The 21,744-nt window shown below is 37.5% G+C and overlaps 1 long non-coding RNA gene across 1 annotated transcript; it reads right to left on the bottom strand.

Annotated features, from left to right (window-relative positions):
- LOC109850619 lies at positions 13,142-14,222 on the bottom strand. Its single transcript, XR_002249478.1, has 2 exons — positions 14,148-14,222; positions 13,142-14,095 (listed from the first exon to the last, which is right to left on the bottom strand). It is a non-coding gene; the product is annotated as an uncharacterized LOC109850619 (long non-coding RNA).

The following is a 21,744-nucleotide window of genomic DNA, read 5'->3' on the forward strand; positions in this document are numbered from 1 at the left end:
TGTCGTTGTATTACTCACGGTACACACGCGCGTAGTACGAGGCGATGTTGGAGCGGGAGCTGGACTGCTTCCTCAGGAGCTACGGGCTGACCGTTGCCGGGGACGTCGACGATAGTGGGAAATTTTTTGGGCTTTCTCCCGGAGTAATTAATGATGTTTTTTAAGTGGGGAAATTTTTTACGGAACTGATGGTGGGAAATTTTTGCATGGAGCTGATGATGGCTACAATATTCTACAAACCTTATTCCGCTAGTATTTGAATTTTAACTTGTTTTGAGGTCATCTTAAGCAAAGCAAACCTAGGAAGTCTTGAAAGAGGCCTACGACGGCGGCGGGGCGGAGTTGGTTGTGGAGGATAGGGTTGGTTGTTAAGGTTATGGGTTGTTAAGATTATGGGCTGTTAAGATTATGGGTTGTGAAGGTTACTGTACGCGTCAAAAATTACCTATAGGTCCCCGAATACAGCTCGAGACAGAGAGAAGGTGATGAACGCCATTATCTAAGTCTAAGAGGATTATCTAACGCCGATGAACACATGAAGCGAAACAGCGAACCAAGTGGCCAGCGTGCTCACCGGCCACCACCAAGTGGCCCGCACACTCATCGGCCACCAAAACAGCGTACAGATCAACGAAACGATGAAATACGCGTAACGACAGAATGAGTCAAACCCGAGAAAACCAAGAAAGCCTCTGGCGGCCGGATCGCGTCGAAACGATCCGGGGCCGAGCCACCAAGTGGCAATTCGGTCAGATTTGATCCTGTTTCGGTTTTGACGGTTTTTCTTGGGATTTGTTTGTTCCTGAGCGTTCCAACTGATCTGATACTGTGGTTATTCAGTTCTCAACTGAAGATAAGGAGGAATCCCTCATTCTTATCCAAATACCCGCTTCCGAAGCTTATAAATACGAGCTCGGGTGCTCATTTCCGAGGCTGGACATCAAGAGGGAGAAACGCTACCGAATTGGAGAGTGGAGCCACGAATTTATAGCAAGGGTTAGCGGATCTTGGTGATATCCTACGCATAAAGAGTGGAGTTCGAGAGATCTGAGACCCGTCTCCTATTCCTCAGGATTTAAGCTTGGTCTTAAATCTCGAGAAGAGCCGTAATCTCGCTTGGTCGAGATCATCGCTGCAGCGATTACTTCCTTCCTGAAGTAAGAGCTTTGATCACCAATTTGTCAACCGGATCTGATCCGCAGCGGTCCACGGATATTAATGTCTCCGGCACAGGCAAAGCTCCCACGCAAGCAACAGGTGATAAACTTCCGTTACGCTATTTGACAAGAGTCGTATCTTTTGTATTTTTATTGTATAAGGAGATCTTATAAAAAGATCAACTTGTCGTATCTTTTGTATTTTTATTGTATAAGGAGATCTTATAAAAAGATCAACTTTTTATTTGAGTTTATTATAAACGATTAAAGTTGTAATAGATTCAATCACAATGAAAACAGCGATTTTTGACCCAAACAAGCTGGCGACCACAGTGGGAGCCAACAGCTTCGCTACCGAAGCTGTCGTGTCGCAACCAATGATCCAGATCCCGGTTTAAGAAGTGGTCGAGTACGAATTCGACCAACTGAAGTTCGAGGAGTATTTGTCGTCCTCCTCCTCCAGATCCTCTGCCCCTCGCAAGTGCAGGAAGATCAAGGCTTGTGTTGCCATTGAAATCTCGCCTTGCAAAGCCCCTCCAGCCTCCAACGAGCCCAGATCTACAGATCTGGACCATTCCTCTGTCAAGGAGTCAATCGCAGAAGGCACGCCAACCTTATCAAAGAGGGCACGCCAAAGGCAGCGCAACGACTTACGTGCCGACTTGCTAAGTCTTTGGAACCTGTTGACGAGATTGGCTATGAGATGGATCTGAAACGTAGAAGGCACCGAGTGCCCCAGCAGCAAATAAATGGTCTCTCCTCCAAACCAATAGCGAATGAGTGGATCCAAGTCAAACGGACCCGCTCAACCCTCAAGGAGCGCATTCAGAAGCGTCGCGCCTTGATTGCGCATGCACGAATTCTTGTACAAGAAGCGCAGAAGTTGAAAAAAAAGAGATGATCAAGAGGCCACAGAAACCACGCAAAGTCTGGAAACCAAAGTCCGAAACGACATCGATAAAAAGTCAAACAATGCCCGGAACTGTCAGAATGCGCGAACCACCATTTGGTGGCTCGGCCAAACCGAGCCACCAAGTGGGGTTCTCACCCGGTTCGGTCCGGTTCGCACACGGTTCGGTTCAGTTCGCACCCGGTTCACCTCCCGCAGTCCCGTTTAAGCCTTCGACAGCCCCTGTTTCTGTCCTGATGAATTCCGCACTTCCGATGAAGCTTCACGACCACGGAGACTTGTCCCGTTTCAAGATGAGGATGACAGATCGCCTGAGTCCTTTGCACGAGGATCAAGGCAAAGTTTCGATCAAAGAACGCTTGGGTCCGGTGACTGAACCCCGAGCAACCACTTGAGCTGGGGGTCGCCCACACCCTCGCAACAAGTCAGAGCCCTCCTATAATAGGAAAACCCCTGCACTTGACCGCCTCGGACGAAGAATTGAAGTCCAAGAGCTCGTCAAGAGTTCGTGCTCCCAAAAGCGTAGCTCCAAATACGTGACTCTTGAGAACGCCATCAAGGCAACAAGTCCTCAGAAGGAAACGTGTTCGTCAGACGACGACCTTATACATGAGAAATCGTGCCAACACGCGATAGATTGCTCCGATCATCATGCCGATGAGTTGTACTATCGGGTTGGGGGTATGAACAGATCTCGAAAGAGAGATTCCCAGAAGATGGACTTTCATTGTCCGTGTACTAAGATTATTAAGGCAGTATTATCAGCGTGTAGTTGCCCCAAGACCGTTCCGCGGGGGGTCTCGGTATTTGAGAGAATATCTAACGGAGCGACTAAGTCCAAGCCAAGATGTTTCCGTAAGAAACAATCGGCCGTTCAAGGTGACGAACTTCCAGAAGTCACAATAAATATGTCTGATAAGGGAAAGTCAACTCGACCTTCTAGCTCCGACCCCCTCGTATAGCATCGTCTGACTAGGCTACGCGCAGAGACCACTAGACGCAGGGACTACCAGAGAATGCAGAGAGGGTTATCCTCAGATGATGAAGCATCAGATACTAACTCAGCAATCGCTTCTGATAATACGGTATCCAGTCCGGGACAATCCCGCGAAGTGTTCATGATCAACACCGAGCAAATCGCCAAAATTCTTGAGGATGCTCTAGCCAAGCAGAAAGAGGCATTCAAGATTGAAATGAAAATGACTATGCTACGGATGAGGGAAGAACATGACCAACAAATTCGGGCTCTGTCTAATCAGTTCGGTGAATCCAGCCGTCGCAACCTTGCTGACTAAGCAGGTAGCGATTCAGATGTGGATGAATGTCTCAATGCTGAGAACCCTCCCGTTGATCAGAACACTGGGGGTGGTCCCACTGAAGATAATAACACCGGGGGTGGTCCCACCAATGATGACAACACTGGGGGTGGCCCTGTTGTTCCTCTCACAAATCGTCCGAAGCATGATACAGATGAGGACGAAAAGATGAAGGATCTAGAGAGAAAAGTCAATGCACTGATGTCTGATCGAGAGGTAAAGAAGACCAGAATTCTGTGTCCTTACCCAAGAAAGTGGGATTCGATCCCGTACCCGGCGAAGTTCAACCTGATCAACTTCACGCCATTCGACGGGAAAGGCTCCCCTACTCAACATCTGATCTACTTCAAGTCCCACTTGGACATGGTCTCCAGTAATGAAGCCTTGATGTTTCGGTCATTCGTCGGCACCCTACGCGGGTCCGTCTTTGATTGGTACCGCCATCTTAAGTCTGCAAGCATCAACAACTGGGATGACCTGGAGAATCTGTTCCTCGTTCATTTCTTTGATGATGACGCCAAGGTGTCAATCAGAACACATTTCGATGAGAAGCAAAAAGACGACGAGACAGTCGACGACTTCGTCAAACGCTTCCGGAATAAGGCGATGAACTGCCGAGATCCGATCACGGAGGACTTCATCCTCCAAACCTGTCACAACAACCTCTCCTTGGACGTGTTAGAAGTTATAGGAGTAGCGCCGTCCAACACCTGGAAAGAGTTGAAGGTGCGCGGAGAGCGGGCCAAACGCTTCCTCAGAAGGAAGCAAGCCGAGAGAAGCCAACCGAAGGCTAACCCTATAAATTCAAGCTTCGCCTCCCGTGGTAAAGGGAAGACACCTGCAGCAGCTGTTGATGCTAATCAAACATCACAACAACAATCCCGGAGACAACAAAAGACTTCGGATTCGAGACTCCAAAAAGAGTACTCTTTCAAGGACGAAGACGTTCCAGCCATTTTCAAATCTTTCCTTAAAAACAACAAGATCAAGCTTCCACCTATCACAAATCAGGAGGAAGCTGATAACATTTCGGATCCAAAGTATTGCGCATACCACAGGAGGATCCTTTATCTCACCAAGGCTTGCTTCGCTCTCAAGAATAGCATCCAAACCTTGGTTAAAGCTGGCGTTATAACGCTAAATTGAGCCGAATGAATACTCCGACAAGTATAACAGTATAAACTATTTCTTCTGACACTCCCAAGAGTATACGAGTATAAACTGCTTCTCAATACTCCAATAAGTATACGAGTCTAAACTGTTTCCTACCTTTGACGGGAAGTTCCTTAGGAATTTTTTATACGTAATATTCTTAAGGATAACTCGGTCATGTAACTGAGTACAATGTCAGACCCAGTTCCGCAAAGGAAGCTGGGGTGGATAATTCATGTAACAGGAAGTTCTTGAAAGAATGCTACATGTAATTTTTCTTAAAGATAACCCGATTATTACGAACAAAGTGATAAACACTAAACCCCCACTGTGATTTCCGAACACTCTTTTGCTGAGACGAGATTCGATCACTTCGTTGGATCAATCTTCCCTCATAAAACTCCTATTGGTGTTTGACGACTCATAGTCTTCCACCATAAAATCCCTCACTGATCAAATTAATTGACAGTGGGTCCACTAAAATTCTTTCCGGTTTAATCCATTCAAACTTCCGCTATGTTCGTGCACTCAACACTTTCATGGTTAGAGTCCGGATATAATGCTTGGAATTTTGATCTGTCAATCCTTAACGAATTGTCAAATCCCTTCATGTTAAGTCCTTATCACTTGACACCAAGAACCCCTACTGAGTGATTTGTATAAATCAACACTCCTACTGTGATTTGTACACCCACTCCCACTGTCCACTTGGTTAAACCTTTCTGCAGTTATGACCACAACCAAAATCTCCTCTCGATTCCTTCAATGAACGAGAGGTCCACAAATCGAGTGATAAAACCTTCCTACAGTTAGAATCGTCTCAAACCTCCCACTCGGTCAAACCTTCCTACAGTTAGGGCCAAAACCAAAATCCCCTTTCGATTTCTCCAATGAACGATAGGTCCACTTTCAAACCAAGTGATCAAACCTTCCTACAGTTAGGATCACCTTAAACTCCCGCTTGGTCAAACCTTCCTACAGTAAACCTTCCTACAGTTAGGATCACCTTAAACTCCCGCTTGGTCAAACCTTCCTACAGTAAGGACCAAAACCATAATTCACTCTCGATAAACTTGGTCAAACCTTCCTACAGTAAGGACCAAAACCATAATTCACTCTCGATAAACGAGAAATCCATCTTTAATTCGGTAATCAAACATTCCGACAGTTAGAGTTATTTGAATCTTTTTGATTCTCGGAGTGGAGATCCCACTCTTAGTTTCACCTTCCCGGATTCTTGAAGTGAAGATCTCACTTTGAGTTTCCTTTTTGCAATTGGAGATAGAATATAAAATTCTTCCCCTTCAGCTTAGGGAGATAGAATATAAAATTCTTCCTCTCCCGCATCGGGTTCATCTTTGAACCAAGAGAAGACACCACTTTTTTCAAACTCCTAAAATCCGTGCCTAACACGTACGGGGAATTTTATCCTGAATCCTGAGTAGGGATAAGTCAATGTCTAACACGCGTTACCGGTTTAGTCTTTCACCGATTGAAAAAGATACCAGAATCCAGTCTGGGGCATTTTATCCCAAGCCTAAGTAGGGATAAGTCAGCGCTTAACCTGCATTGCTGGGTGGTTCATTCCCATAAAAACGACCGAGTCTACGTATTCACTATCGTAGCAACAAAAATCCGTGCCTTTTATGCATGGGGAATTTTATCCCGAATCCTGAGCAGGGATAAGTCAATGCCTAACACGTGTTGCTGGTTGTTCTTAACCGTAAAAAGAACAAAAGCCCACATATTCAATATTATGGTAGGTTGTTATTCATAACATCAAAATCCGTGCTTCACATGCACGGGAAATTTTATCCCGAATCCTGAACAGGGATAAGTCAATGCCTAACACGCATTTACGGTTAATTCTTAACCATAAAAAGAACAAAAGCCCACATATTCGACATTGTGGTAGGTTGTTATTCATAACGCCAAAATCCGTGCTTCACACGCACGGGGAATATTATCCCAAATCCTAAGCAGGGATAAGTCAATGACTAACACGCGTTGCTGGTTAGTTCTTTACCGTGAAAAAGACAAAAACCCACATATTTGACATTGTGACAGGTTGTTATTAATAACACCATAATCCGTGCCTTACACACACGGGGAATTTTATCCCGAATCCTGAGCAGGGATGAGTCAATGCCTAACACGCGTTGCCGGGTAGTCTATTCCCGTAAGTAAGACGAAGTCTACATATTCAATATCGTAGCACTAAGAGAGTTAACTCCTTTAGCATAACGTTACATGCGGAATGGACTTAAATAATCCGCATGCAAGCCCGATTCAAACGGTAATTGGTAAAGGCATGTCAAATCTGTTGAAGGCTGAGGATTTGCCAAAAATCCTAAGTCTACGTCTGATACACGTTGCTGTTTAGGCTTTTTACAGGAGAAAGACGAAGTCTACGTATTCAATATCGTAGCACTAAAAGAGTTAACTCTTTTAGCACAACGTTATATGCAGAACGGATTTAAATAATCTGCGTGCTAGCCCGACTCAAACGATAGTCGGTAAAGGCTTATCAAACCCGTTGATGGCTGAGAATTTACCAAAAATTCTATAAATACGAGTCATTGACGCATCAACTTCATTAGTTGGTCTCATGACTTGAGCATCCAACAAACTTCAGGATAAGATCCACACATGCAGATGAATCAATTTTAATAGTTGGTCATGTAGCCCTAACATTTCGGACCGCCACGCTCCAATACCTTAAGAGCTTAAACTGTGTAGACTCCAGCAAACGTATGAGTATAAACCGTGTTAACGTCGGACAATGCATTACAGTAAAGGCCGATGCTGGTCGACACATTGACAATTTCACCAAAATAAGGCAAATGATGATTCCAGGGAGTTCAATCACATTCAGATATGAATTTTTGACAAAGATGATCAGTTCAAAGTCAACTCAACGATAAGAGCTAAATTTGGAAACTAACGCATCAACTTCAATCCAAGATTTCAACAACGGTCAGACGATAAACGCAGCACCAGAAGAACTTCATCTATTGGACAAAATACTGAATAGACTGAAGACTGAAGAGGTCAATAATTGAAGCAGTTCACAGGTCCCTCTACGAGATTGAGGAAAGGGCCTATCTTATCCAAATCATTCCAGACTCCCCTATAAAAGAACGAGTCTGAAATTCTTTGGAGGGGGTATCTGTAGGCGTCAAAAATTGCCTATAGGTCTCCAAATACAACTCGAGACAGAGAGAAGGTGATGAACGTCATTATCTAAGTCTAAGAGGATTATCCAACGCCGATGAACATATGAAGCGAAACAGCGAACCAAGTGGCCCGCGTGCTCACCGACCACCACCAAGTGGCCCGCACGCTCATCGGCCACCAAAACAACGTACAGATCAACGAAACGATGAAATACGCGTAACAACGGAACGAGTCAAACTCGAGAAAACCAAGAAAGCCTCTAGCGGCCGGATCACGTCAAAACGATCCGGTTGGGCCAGTCGCTCGGCCAGGCCGAGCCACCAAGTGGCAATTCGACCAGATTTGATCCTGTTTCGATTTTGACGGTTTTTCTTAGGATTTGTTTGTTCCTGAGCGTTCCAACTGATCTGATACCGTGGTTATTCAGTTTTCAACTGAAGATAAGAAGGAATCTCTCGTTCTTATCCAAATACCTGCTTCCGAAGCTTATAAATACGAGCTCGGGTGCTCATTTCTGAGGCTGGACATTAAGAGGGTGAAACACTGCCGAATTGGAGAGTGGAGCTACGAATTTATAGCAAGGGTTAGTAGATCTTGGTGATCTCCTGCGCATAAAGAGTGGAGTTTGAGAGATCTGAGACTTGTTCCCTATTCCTCCGGATTTAAGCTTGGTCTTAAATCTCGAGAAGAGCCGTGATCTCGCTTGGTCGAGATCATCGCTATAGTGATTACTTCCTTCGTGAAGTAAGAGCTTTGATCACCAATCTGTCAACCGGATCTGATCCGCGGCGGTCCACGGATATTAATGTCCCCGACACAGGCAAAGCTCCCACGCAAGCAGTGGGTGATAAACTTCTGTTGCGCTGTTTGACAAGAGTCGTATCTTTTGTATTTTTTTTGTATAAGGAGATCTTATAAAAAGATCAACTTTTTATTTGTGTTTATTGTAAACGATTAAAGTTGTAATAGATTCAATCATAATGAAAACATCGATTTTTGACCCAAACAAGCTCGCTGCAGCGATGATAAACTTTCGTTGCACTGTTTGACAAGAGTCGTATCTTTTGTATTTTCATTGTATAAGGAGATCTTATAAAAAGATCAACTTTTTATTTGAGTTTATTGTAAACGATTAAAGTTGTAATAGATTCAATCACAATGAAAACATCGTTTTTTGACCCAAACAGTTACGTGTCGGTTGTTAAGGTTTACGAGTCGGTTGTTATGATTACGGGTCGGTTGTTAAGGTTACGGATCAGTTGTTAAGGTTACGAGTTGGTTATTAAGGTTACAGATCGGTTGTTAAGGTTACACGTTGGGATTTATATGTATATATATTTTGAGTGACATGAATACTTTGGACCACTTGGCCTAGTGGTAAAGTTTGGGAGTTTGGACAAGAGGTTAGGGGTTCAAACCCCTCCAGCCACAATATATATTTAAGGATCTTTGATGGGCCTTGGGCCTCTTTGAATTCTAAAAATATTTTTAGAATATTCCTTGTAGATGTGTCCAAAAAGCCCGCTGGCCCGGGCCTGGCCCGGGGCTCGGCTCGGAAAACCGGGCCAAGTCCGGGCTCCGGGCCAGGCTCGGCCCGGGCCCAGCCCAACCCGAGATAGTGATTTTTTTATTTTTTTATATGTATTATATATGTATAATATATGTATATATAATATATTTTTATATATGTATAATATATGTATATATATATAATATATGTATATATAATATATTTTTATATATGTATAATATGTCGTATATATATACTCTCTCTTAGTATATAAGTATATGTAAGTATACTTTCTCTTATATAAGTATATATAAGAATACTCTCTCTTATATATGTATAATGTATGTATGTAAGTATATATAAGTATACTCTCTCTTATATAAGTATATATATGTATAAGTATATATAAGTATACTTTCTCTTATATATGTATACTCTCTCTTATATAAGAATACTCTCTCTTATATATGTATAATGTATGTATGTATGTATATATATACTCTCTCTCTCTTAGTATATATGTATATATAAGTATACTCTCTCTTATATATGTATACTTTCTCTTATATAAGTATGCACTCTCTTATATATGTATAATATATGTTTGTATATATATATACTCGCTCTCTTTGTATATATGTATATATAAGTATACACTCTCTTATATATGTATACTCCCTCTTATATAAGTATACTCTCTCTTATATATATATAATATGTGTATGTGTGTATACTCTCTCTCTCTTAGTATATAAGTATATATAAGTATAATATATTACAACGACTACTTCTTCTTCATTAGCCCAACGGACAACGGCTACTTATGCGATTCTCTCTCTCTCAAGTTATAACTTATAAATATATACAATATATTTACATATAATATATGTATATATAATATATAGTTATATAATAATTTGTAAGTATATACTAATACATAATTATATAAAATATAATAATGTTAAACTAATTTTTAGCATTTTTTATCAAAAAAAAAGAAAAGAAAAGAAATTTAAAAAAACCTAGTTGGGATGTACTTATCTATTGTGATACGATGAATTCCAAAATAAATTTATACTTGTAATTTATAAATAATTTATTAATTATTAATAAAGAATTTATTTTTATAATTTTTTATTTGTAATTTATGTCATTTTAAGTGATTAATAAAATTATTGTTTTTTATTAATTTTTTTATCTTTTTTTTATAACTAGTATGCAATACGTGCGTTGCACGTAATGCATATTAAGAAACTACAAAAGTCAAAATCCATAATGTTTCCATAATTATACATTAAACTTATACACAATACACAAGATGAATGCCAATTAACAATTATCTCACAAGACTTAGGATAATGCCCATAGAGAAGGAACCTAATCAACCATATATATGATTCGCGTGATAAAAATGACTGTATAATTAAGAAGAGGTAAGTTGATCTTAACTGTAAATAACTAATATTCATCATCACATTACAAATCTGAAAAGTATTAAATTAGCATGGCGATATACATACAATGAGAGGAAAAAGAGTCAACATGATAGCTCGCAAACATAGCTTTATTGTTGAAAGCCAAATTACCTCTTGTGTAATTTGTAATACGTTTTATATTCTAAATTTTCAATTTGATGATTTAAGATATCTCTACATTACATTTAATCATGAATAAACTCTTTCCATTTCTCTATATTATCGGCTTGCTACATAATACATATATAGTAGCATATCATAACTGCACACACTCAGAGGGAAAGAAACTTGATTCTTGAATTGCAAAATTGAAAATAGTTTTGTTAAAAATATGATCTACTACATAATAAAAATTAATCTTTTTTGAAAGATTTCAACATATTTTATGTATGTGTCTTGCGTTGTTAAAATCAACATTTAAAAATAATCATAAAGGTGCTTAATTTTTTGCTCCCTTAATAGATGATCGAAAACACACTGAATTCATTGAAAACTTTATTTTAAGGTCGTTAATATGTATTACATCACAATGATCACATCCAATGATACAGAATTTTAATTTTCTTTATTTTAAGGTCGTTAATATGTATTACATCACAATGATCACATCCAATGATACAGAATTTTAATTTTGAAATTCAAATTGTCAATTTAGATTGATAGTATTCAAAATTAGATAGAGTATCGAGTATATTGAAGTTTCTTTCTCATGTTTTGTCATTGTAATTACATGTTGTTATGTTTTGATACTCTCAAATATATAATTTATTTTGTATTTTTTTTCTTGTTTTTCTTCTACAGATGAAGGTGGAATCAATGATTCCGGCTTTTGAAAAACTAAATTGCAATCGGGAATAATTTAGGAGCTGTGATCATGAGGTCCATTAGCTGTTCTATTTATCTTCCATTGTAGATTCAAGGTTTCTAATAAGATTCAAGTGTTTGTAATGAGACCTTGTGGATTCAAGGTTTGTAATAACATTCAAGGTTTCTCTTGGGTTTAAAATTTCTGACGGACTATTTTTATAGTTGAATTTTTTGCTTATATTGTTTACTAAAATTTGATTACATCAATTCTATAATATTCTGAATATAAATATACAAAACTACAAAAAGTTCAATGAGAATTTTTGTTGGAAAGTGATATTGCAATTTGAGCTAGTGCAGCAATTAATACGCTCTACCTCAGTGGAATTTACTTTTTGTCTCTGATTGCACAATAATTTAGTCTTTTTCAATTAAACTGAGGAAAAAGAGGCAATTTAATAATTTTCACATGATTCCTTTATGATATCTCAATCAAACGAGAGAAATAATGTCATTAAGATGCATAAAATATCATGAGCAAGTAAATCATACACTAATGTCCCCTCTCCTTAAACAAAAAGAAATAACAAAATGAGAATGTATTCATATTAATATCTTAAGAACTGAAGAACAAACAAAGCAATGTTTCTCTATATCTCCGCTACTAATGACCATAACACACCATATGACATTTAAACTGTATATAAACGTTAACATTTTGATAAATAAATTGCACGCCAGAACAAAATGAAGGAGCTGAACACAAGAATCTACTCTTTACCTGATAAAGGAGAAATTAAATATATGGAGCATTCCCTTCTCCCCCAAATTGCAGCTCTATCAGACGCATTCTCCAACAAATAAGCGAAATTAAAGAATTAATCAGCTGAGCTTCAGTAGAACAAACCATGATGAAAATTTAAACAATATGATAAGAATTCGGACAAGCACACCAAGAAATATCAAACTAAATTGATTTCATCAATTGTCCCAACTTGTATTATCAGTCCAACTTTATCCATCAAGGAATATGTATGTGCACCTGTTACTTGCAAGAATACTATTTCAATTGTTTCATCGACCCATATCGGAAAATAAATATTCAACTCATAATGAGTAATCCTTCCGATAAAGACTGGATAGTCAAGTAACCAGATACATAACTGGTAACCAGGAATAGAACAAACCGTGAACCTAGTCAATTGGAAATAATGAATAAACAATATCATAAAACAATATTGAAGCCTGTTCGAAGAAATCAGAATTTTAAAAATCAGGTCATATAACTAAATGGATCAACAGAGTTTCCATACAACAAACACTTGAAGTGAGTAGGATATAACTTTGCATTGCCTCTTTCTTGAACTCTTGACTAAATATCAAACTAAACTAAATTGATTCCATCAATTGTCCCAACTTGTATTATCAGTCCAACTTTTTCCATCAAGAAATATGTATGTGCACCTGTTACTTGCAAGAATACTATTTCAATTGTTTCATCGACCCATTTCGGAAAATAAATATTCAACTCATAATGAGTAATACTTCCAATAAAGATTGGATAGTCAAGTAACCAGATACATATCACCGATAACCAGGAATAGAACAAACCGTGAACCTAGTCAATTGGAAAAGAATGAATAAACAATATCATAAACAATGTTGAAGCCTGTCGAATAAATCAGAATATTAAAAATCAGGTCATATAACTAAATGGATCAACATGCCATACAACAAACAATTGAAGTGAGTATAGGATATAACTTTGTGTTGCCTCTTCCTTGAACTCTGACTCTTCTCATCAGTTTTGACCTTGAAGTATTTGCTAGGGCAGATGACAAAGAGTGGAAATAGAGTGAGAAAATGAAGATTACAAGTATTTTTAAGTAAGAAGTTTGAGATAGGATCCTCACCACAGGAGTTTAAGGGGCTTATCAAAGCTTTCCATGTGCATAAGAAATTTAGACATGAACAAGCGCAATCCTTCATCACATAACTATGGAGGGAATGAATAAACTTTACTGCAAAAGAATTGTTCCCAACTCGCACATAACAATTATAACTGTAGCTTCAACTGCATCTATAACTACACATAAAATTTGCCAAAAAACAGCTATAATTGCAACTGTCTGTTTTGCTGTAACTGCAAACTTTCTGCAGTTGCAAAATAAATTGGAAAAATGAAATCAAATAGACTGTAGGTCACTTTCGCAATGGACTTCAGTTTGCAATTAGACTGCCAGAAAGGCTACAAGTCTAGTGAGATAAATAGTTACAATTGCATATACAATTCTCTAAAAAAATGGCAACTGGAGCAATTAGCTAGAGAAACTGCTACACAGTCCAAATTCAGTAAACAGCTCTAATCAAGTGTCAGTCTATATATGAATACATTCCTTTGCTCTTGTTTATTAGAAGGTTAATTATTCTTATTAAATTTAGCACATGAAGTAAATATTATGCTTATTTGAACAAAAATAATCTGCTCTTGTTAACCTTGAAGATTTTTTCTGATAAATGCTCTACAGATAATAACTTGATATTTTTTCTAAAAAAAAGAAAAAGAAAAATAAAACAATTTGATTCTAAACCTAATTGAGTGACCAATACTTTTGATAACACCATCATTTATTTATTCTAAACCTAATTGAGTGACCAATACTTTTGATAACACCATCATTTATTTTCTCACATAACAAGAGAATGCCAAGAAAATAGCGTATGACCAATACTTTTGATAACACCATCATTTATTTTCTCACATAACAAGAGAATGCCAAGAAAATAGCGTATCTGGAAGATATACCTTCCCCATGCTATTTTTCAGCTGATTAAAGATATCACTACAGTACCTTTCCCATGCCAAGAAAATTCTTTTCTTTTAATTTTTGAATAATTGTGTGTGTGTGTGTTCAAGATCTTTTCTCATAGTTTAATTAAATGTTAGTACAATTCACTACTTAAAATACCATTCAGTTATATACTTCTTAATGATACTCATTTAGTATTTTGTTTTTTTTTTCTTCCGCATGTTTTACTTCCACAGTTGAAGGCAGAATCAATGATCTCAGCTTTTGAAAAATTGGTCAGCAACTTGTAGTGTGGAGATGTGGTCAATTCACATATTATTTTTAACACTTTAAACAATTTGTAATACTTTAGATCAAGTGTCTTTTGCTTGTGAATTCAAAGTTCCTAATGAGTTTAAAACATATGATGGGTTTCCAATAATGTATGACTGAACTTCTCGACTTGAATCATTTCTTCACGTTTCTGCTTCTATTAACTCTACATTATTCCAAAACTTCCAAGCTTCTGCGGAGAGATGTCAATCAATATGAATCAACTTCACATTCTAGAATCACCGTTTCACTTTAAACCCAGAATGAGCTATATGATTAAGATTTAAACTGAGCCTGGATAAAATCAACTGAAAACCATGTATATATTGTTTTGTACATATCAAACTAAGAGTGCATACTGCAATACCATAATAATTCCCTGAATTGGATATCAGTCTAAGAAGCAGAGTAACAATGCTCCGAATAGGAAAAAGAAGATACCCAACTTGCAGAAAACAATGAGAGAATTTTCACTTACAGGATATAAGCAAAATAATGTCGTGGAGGGTATCACATAAAAGTTCAGATGAGTAAACAACCCCAACATGATAGATTTAACCATGATAATGCAATTCACTAAAACAAACAAGCAGATCACTATAAAATCAAATGAATAAAAAGGGAAAAAGGGAGCAATCATAATCAGATACTTGAAATTACAAGTATATCCTACACCATATCTATGCTAGTAAGTAGTAACCTTTGGCATCAGAAACAACATGCAAACAAGCCGACAATAGCACATAAGACACAAAGAAAAGCTTATAATATGATCAAGTTTGTCCAAATACACAATAAACTGCATTACAAAAAAGTGTGTACGTGCAAAAAATTGGATGCAGATAATTTAAGTGAAAATATGCCAAGCACAAAAACCCAAGAAAAAGAGATACAGTATGAATATTTCTTTATAAAAATCAATGAATAATTTTAGCAACATCTTGCATGACACCATTGATGGGCTATTAGAAGAGATCAATCTGTTCTTGTTATTCTCGGCAAAACATACGAAATAGTAAAGTAGTACAAATTAGAGGAAACCAAACGGACTAAATATAATGTCATTGAAATATTCCCGTAACCACATTCACTCTTCCATTATAAGTTCAACAGAAGTTTCACACCAGGGATGCAAAATACAAACAAAACACAATCTATTTCCAAAGTGTTACTACTTAATTCACAAAATAAAGCAAATTACCTCTTGCGTCAGTATTTACAAGATAATGCAATATTGGTTTTCAGGGATCTGGCGTTGATCAAGGTTCATGCTGAGGGATGTGATTGATTTGAGGAAAAATATGATGCAGCAGAGAAGGAAAGTTGAAGGTCCAAAGAAGATTGAAGAAGTACATGGACATGCAGCACAAGAACGACAATCTCAAACAAGCCGATTGACTCGTGACCCTGGCATGAGTTCTGCTTCAAGAAGAGGGCCTCCTGTTGATTACAGTCCTCGAGGATCCTCAGTATTACCCACCCCCCAAGCTGGTGGTATCCGTGGGAAGAATTAGAGGAATGGGAGAGGCAGGAGGCAGAGGGCGGGGGTTGAGAAAAGGAAGGATCGGAAGAGTCATAAGGGGGGCTGATAGGTGGAGCGGCAGAGAATGGCGGGGATTTATCCGTTTCTCAGTAGTTGAGAAACGGAAGAATCAGAGATGAAGAGGCAAGGAGGGGTGCGGGGGTCGGAGCGGCAGAGGAAAGGGCAAAATAAGAATTAATAGGTAGAAATTCAGGATAAAATTATAATTAAGCAAGTTGAAAGAGGCAAAATGAGCATGCAAAAGTTTTGACACTTGTTTTCTCTTTTAGAAGTAGTATAGATTTAAATTTAAATAGAATTAAAAGAAAAATAAACCGGCCCAGCCCGGGCCCCGGCCGGCCTGGATGGACACATCTAATTCCTTGTTAAGGTTACGGGTTTGTTGTCAAGGTCACGTGTTTGTTGTAAAATTAACGTTAACAATCAACCTCTAATATTAACAACCAAACACTTATTCTTAACAACAAACCCGTAACCTTGATAACAAGGCTCTTGGGCTCTTTGAATACTAAAACTATTTTTAGAATATTCGTTGTTAAGGTTACATTAACAACAAATGCGTAACCTTAATAACAAACCCGTAACCTTGACAACAAACCCAAGAGCCTTAATAACGAATATTTTTAAAATATTCGTTGTTAAGGTTACGGGTTTGTTGTCAAGGTTACGGGTTTGTTGTTAAGGTTATGCGTTTGTTGTTAAGGTAACCTTGACAATCAACTCGTAACATTAACAATCAAACCCGTAACCTTAACAACAAACCCGTAACCATAATAACAAACCTGTAACATTGACAACAAGGCTCTTGGGCTCTTTGAATACTAAAAATATTTTTAGAATATTCGTTGCAAAGGTTACCTTAACAACAAACGCGTAACTTTAACAACAAATCTGTAACATTGACAACAAACCCGTAACCTTAACAACGAATATTCTAAAAATATTATTAGAATTCAAAGACCCTTAAATATATATTATGACTGTAGGGGTTTGAACCCATAACATCTTGTCCAAACTCCTAAACTTTACCACTAGGCCAAGTGGCCTAAAGTATTCATGTCACTCAAAATATATATACATATAAATCCTAACGTGTAATCTTAACAACCGATTCGTAACCTTAACAACCGACTCGTAACCTTAACAACTGACCCGTAACCTTAACAACCAACGTGTAACCTTAACAACAAACGCATAACCTTAACAACCAATGCGTAACCTTAACAAGCAACTCCTAATCTTAACAAGCAACCCGTATAACCTTAATAACCAACCCGTAACCTTAATAACCAACCCGTAACCTTAACAACAAACCCGTAACCTTCATATTAATGGAATCCGACAGAAGTTTCAAAACCACCCGCTGATATTCCACCACTGCAACTAATTATAAGCCAATTAGCCCAAAATTTAGCTATATTTACATCACCAACAGCCAATAAGCCAATTATGCCATAACAATAAGGAACAGATAGAGGGGAAAAGGAGAAGGGAACCAACAACAGAGTGTTGTGCGTCATATTCTTTCTCTTTAAAACCACTAGCATGGAGAATTGTTTTTGCTTACCCCATAATTAGAAGCTTAACTTTCCTTGCTGCAAATATCATTGTCTATTTGTTGTTTCTTTTTCCCTAATTTAAAACATTGCCAGCTTAGCCTTTTAAATTTCCCAAATTTAAAGCAGTGCAAGTCCTCGTGCAAGAAAACCAGAGCGAACTGGTTTCATATCGCCAAAGAACCGCACGGAGAGCTCAAGCCCTCGAACGAAGAGGTCATCTCGAGCAAGTTTGATGTCACCAACGAAGCATCATGAAGGAAACAAATCTCCAACCCGCGAACATCAGAATGGTACTTCCCATCACAGTAGGCATTCCAGATCCAGATCTCTTGAGAGAAAGCACCATACTAGCAGTTACTCAACACGTGCATGAAAGCGATCTCCATCTTTAGCTCCTCCGACAGAGACACATGCACCCCCCAATGTCACTGGAGTTTTGCTCGGCCCTCGAGCGGATGATATCTCTGTACTCCTCGAACCGCGCCAGAGTTTTCTCCGTATTGTGGATCTTGAGGATGTTGTGGATGGCCGGAGCGACGGTGATGGAGAAGGAGAGGATGGCAGGAGGAGGACGGCGGCGGGTAGAGAGGTGGGGGAGGGAGAAGGGAGAGCAGAGGGATTGCAGGGTTAGAGAGAGAGAATGGGTATTATAGTCTTTACATGTATAAAATTATTGAGCTTTGTGTTTTGGGGGCTCATAGAATAAAAAGGTTACTTTTGGAGGCAAAGCACCCGTTGAAAAAGTCTTGGGGGTGGGAGGCACATTTTCTCCTGTTTTGGGGGCTGGAAGCATTTTTTCCTTTATTTTATTGAATGTGTGTGGAAAAGTGTAATGCAAAAAGTGGTCTATGACACGAGTGGGGTAGGCAGTAGTACCTAATAGAAATATTCTCGGTAGATACACTATTAGTTTCATGCCATTATGTTTTGCTTGTACTGTGATAGATAAACAAAAGTGAGTATTTTTACCATTAATGAAATCAAGATGTATACTTGCTAGTTAAAATTCTCTACAAAATCCAATATTGCAATTAGATTCTAAATTATTTGAGTATATAACATAAACAAATACATATCAAAATCAAATTCATAAAACAAAGACTTGGCATGCATTAAGTAATTAATAGAAGATTGTCTTCAAGATATGTATACATCAAAGGATGTAGCAAGCATTTAGACAATCAGTTAAAAAAAAAGACATTTTAATGTGTACTTTTACAATGAGTCTCGCAGATTTTTCATATCCTAAAAGCGATGCATGATATTTTCATTGTCAATGCTCTAAAAGACATCTCTTTCTATGTATGTAACCAAATAGTCAGTCATCCACGCATCTTCCATACAGTTATGCAAATGATTCTTCACAAACTTCCTTGTAGAAAAAGCTTGCTCTGCAGTTACGGTTGCTACCGGTAAGATTAAAGCTAACTTCACAAACTAATACACTGAAGAATATGCAATATTCTTTTTAGTCTCCACCAACTTTTTGGAAAGATCACTAATGCTTTTTATTTTTGAGAATTGACTATTTGAAGTATATCAAAGATGTAGTTGTCAAGTTGGTTATCAAGAGCCACAAGATCTATTGGATGAACTCTGACGGATAAAACTAAAATACACGAACCATTTTTTGTATCAAAAAAATAAAAATGAATCCATTGGATTCAAGCAAGCAATACAAATAAGCAACTCGGTGCTACCCTCCGTAAAGCTGTATTTAAGCTCTTGAAGTTGCTTATAAATCACTTAATAGAAAATTTCAACATGAAAATGGTCTAAATTTGTCACATTTTCAACATTATGCCATGGTCATCTACAAAGTACAAACACATCATCCATAAATGGGCACTATTAAGGTGGTTGATTTAGTGAATTTCATTTTCTTTCTTTTCTTTTTCTCTTTTTCTTGCTTGCGTAAAGATTTGATGTGATGAATGATGATGCTTTGATATTAAAAAACGTGCATCAATGAATACATATATTTAAAAGACTTGTCTTTGTGAACTAGACAAATGAATCAAACTTTCAAATATTATTTCCAATCCTTAAGATTTAGAAACATAATAATAAAAGAACCTGAAAATAAATTAAATCTAGAATGCTAGTCATCATTATTTTACAATTGATACATAGAATATTGTTTCCTAGTTCCGAAATATGTTTTTTCGGTTCATTTTCGATTGAAAGAAGCAATGAGCATTGGTGGTGTAACATAGTCCCTACTTTTTTATAGGAAAACTTATAGAACCACAGCTAGTGCAAAACATGCATTAGTGATTGCCTAGAAAAGATAGATCCTCAAAGGCCACTTGTACTATAGCATATCTAGAATTTTTTTTTAAATTTGAATCTTGTGTTCTGAATTAATTATTCCATAAGATTAGAATTTATTATTTCATTTGACAATGCTATTTCATTTGAGAATGCACTTATATTGAGACTTTGAGTCTTGTGAAATTAGTCATTGAGTAAATAGAATTGTACTTTAATAATGATTATCTTGTTAATTTTTTTAGTTATGGATACGTTTCTCAAGAGATTTTGCAATGGAGCAAGAGCAGCCATCAACTACTCCAAATTCAAACAACCTTGAGAATTTACAACATAGTACAAAGGGAAGAAATATAGTGAACTTGATAGGTGTTCCAACTGATCCGGGACTTTGATCAAATATTTTAGAGTATCGTCCAAATGGCCGAGATGATATTCGAAGAACTTATTTACAAAAGGATCCTTTGCCAACTACTCCAACATAAATTTCCAAAAAAAAGGAAACTTAATTGCCAACTACTCCAAAATAAATTTCCACAAAAAATAAATTTGGAAATTGGCTTGAGTATAATATATCAAAGGATGCCACATTTTCCTTGTATTGCTATCTTATGAAGCCTAATATTGGAAAGCAAGATGGTGATTGTTTTACCGCTAACGGATATTCAAATAGGAAAAAGAATAGTAAAGCTGTTAGTGGTCTGAATAGTGCACATAATGAAACTTGACCCAAATGTCAAGCTTTAGTGAAGAAAATGCAACATATTACTGTTGCTATTTCCAGACATTCCGATCAAGCCAGAGAGGATTATAATATTCACTTGATGGTAACAATTGATTGCACTCGACTTTGTTTGTGTCAAGATTTGGCATTTCGAGGCCATGATAAATTTGAACAATCAAATAATCCAGGAAACTTTCTTGAGTTTATACATTTTTCTTCTAATCAAAATGTTGCTTTTGGTAATGTTTTGAAAAGAGGTATGAAATCTAAAACTAATAGTGCTTAACATACAAAAAGATATTGTGAGTGTTGCTGACAATAAAACTACTCAAGTTATTATCAATAATCTTGATGATGATCTATTTGCTATTTTGATTGATGAATCTCATGATATCTCAATCAAAGGGCAAATGACTGCCATGTTGTGTTACATGGATAAGAAACAACTTGTCATTTAATGTTTTCTTCAGATTGTTAATATTTTCTCCACTACCGCATTATCCCTTAAGACTTCAATTGAGTCTTTGTTTTCAAAACATGGACAAAGTTTATCAAAAGTTCATGGTTAAGGTTGCAATGGAGCTAGCAACATGCAAGGGCAATTTAATGGTATCAAAACATTGATCATGAAGGGAAATGAGTTTGCTTTCTACATCCATTGTTTCACACATCAACTTTAGTTAGCACTCGTAAGTGTTGTAGAACAAAAAACTAAGATTACATTACTTTTTATGGTGCTTAATAATTTCGCTAATTTGGCCAATTTCTAAATTTATTAAACTAACTAGGAGTGAAACAATGCAAATCATTTCTAATATTCGTTTGTGGAAATCAATGTTTGTGTGGTTGACAAGGACCTTTTTATAAATAAGTTCTTCGAGTGTCACCATGATCATTGAGATGATAATCTAAAATATTTGGTCGAAGCCCTGGATCCCTCGGAAGATCCTTCAAGTTAATTGTGTTGCTTCACTTGGTACTAGGTTCCAAATTCTCAAGATTGTTTTGTTGTGCGCAGTTG

The sequence above is a fragment of the Asparagus officinalis genome, chromosome 7 (genome assembly GCF_001876935.1).
Source record: "Asparagus officinalis chromosome 7, Aspof.V1, whole genome shotgun sequence".
NCBI lineage: Eukaryota > Viridiplantae > Streptophyta > Magnoliopsida > Asparagales > Asparagaceae > Asparagus > Asparagus officinalis.